This window comes from Dipteris shenzhenensis, chromosome 27 (genome assembly GCF_047967505.1).
Source record: "Dipteris shenzhenensis isolate YYH24624 ecotype China chromosome 27, Dip_SZ_1.0, whole genome shotgun sequence".
In the NCBI taxonomy this organism is placed as follows: Eukaryota; Viridiplantae; Streptophyta; class Polypodiopsida; order Gleicheniales; family Dipteridaceae; genus Dipteris; species Dipteris shenzhenensis.
In genome coordinates, this window is record NC_141622.1 from 46,277,886 (window position 1) to 46,279,708 (window position 1,823).

Consider the following 1,823-nt stretch of genomic DNA (forward strand, 5'->3'; position numbering starts at 1 on the left):
ATAATGGCATACTCAAATAGAGGAAGTGGAAGACTGATTTGACAATTTGATATGGTTATGCACTCTCCTCGGAAATTTTGGTGCCTAAACACTTCATCTATAAAGGGAATTATTTTTTAAAGAGAGTAATTTCCTGTACACCTTGTATGTAAGATGACAATATAGAGTTGCTGCTTCAAATTTTTGAAGTGGTCTCCTGGCAGTCCTTTATAGCAGATCTACCTACGACTGTCTTTGAAGAAGAAATTCATCGGTTGTCCTTAAATCAGGCGAGGAATTCCAGGGAGTCTTGATAGTCAAGTGGCTTCAGCTACATGTGGAGGGATGCATATTCGGCCTTAATCAGCTTGGGGCATGCTCCATATTCCATGAAGATAGACAAGGAGAAGTTAACAGGATGGAATGTCGAGGGTTCAACCTAGATATGTTCTCCCTTACCTAAGTTTGCATCATAAAAACTTGTGGGTCTTCTTGATGAGAGGCTATATATGTCTTATTCATGGAGTATATAAACAAACATGCCCACTATTCATGAATGGTATGAGGCAACTTGCTTCCTCCAAATAATTGTATGCTTGTGTATCAAGCATCTAGACTTAATACATCCAATATGTTCTTCGTTGCTGAGGCTTAGATCTTGGGAAATTCCCATGTTTGTTATACAAGCATCCATTACACCAAATTTAGGCTCAACAAGGGGCTTATGAGAGGTCCCTCAGACAAGAGAAGGAAACCTGAAAAAGTTTTACTCTGGTATGTTCGAGTGACATGATTCTTTCATTTTGTAATTCAGAGGGCCAATGATTGATGCAAATTGCTCTGGAGTGTCTTTGTGTACCATATCTAAGTTATAAATGTTCAAAGTATTTGGTTAAAATTGTGAGTGCAGCAGAAAATGAACACAAAAAGGAGAGGAAACACCACAACCACAAGAACTAATAAGGAAAAGGTCCTCTACTACTAGGCGAAATCTCCGAGGAGAGATGAATACAAGAGGGTGGAAGGGGGCCTATATATAGCCCTAGTCTCCCTCCAGTCAGCCCTTTAGATAGGTCGACTTGACTTGGAGGGTCGACCTATAGTTTGGTGTGCCCCTCAGTGATGACAGTGGTTCACGTGATGGATTTCTATAGATGCTCTAGCAGCACACCCAACTCCTTGGAGATGATGCTACATCGAGGAGCAGAGAGGGGGTGTTATGAGCTAGAGAGGGGGTGTTATGAGCTAGCATATCCTAATGTATCATATGAGTGAGGGTTGTATTGTGGGTGTGCTAGTCCCATGTGAGGCTAGAGTAGGAGGGTGATTGGTTGTGTATTTGGGGATGTGCCCTGCCAGGGATTCGTGGAGATTCTAGCCTCTTTCAAGTGCTGGTAGGTTGCACCAAGGTGTTGTGCATGACCCATGAGTGGTTGGATCAGTATAACATTGTTCGGGGTCCCTTTAGACTTGTTTGATCAGCCTGCCTTGCGGGCCAATCAGGCCACCCTTGGTCAGTAGACTCGACCTAATTGATTGGGTTAACAAGCCTCTTACCCGACTTGTGAGTAGGGATTGTGGGTAGGTAGCGAGTATTGTCGGAAGGAGTCCCCCTCAGCACGATTATTGGAAACTTAAGTTGCATCCTCTTCGGCCAACAAGTGCATGGACAACTTTCTCATGCTGTTAATTTTGATCAAAATCTTCCAAAGGTAACATGATCCAATGGGTGTTGTCACTGTTGCAAGATCAGCTCTCTTGCACGACTACGACATCATTGAGCTATACAACCCCCTTTGAAGCCCCTTTCAACCCGACACCAAATCGATGGACCATAATATTCT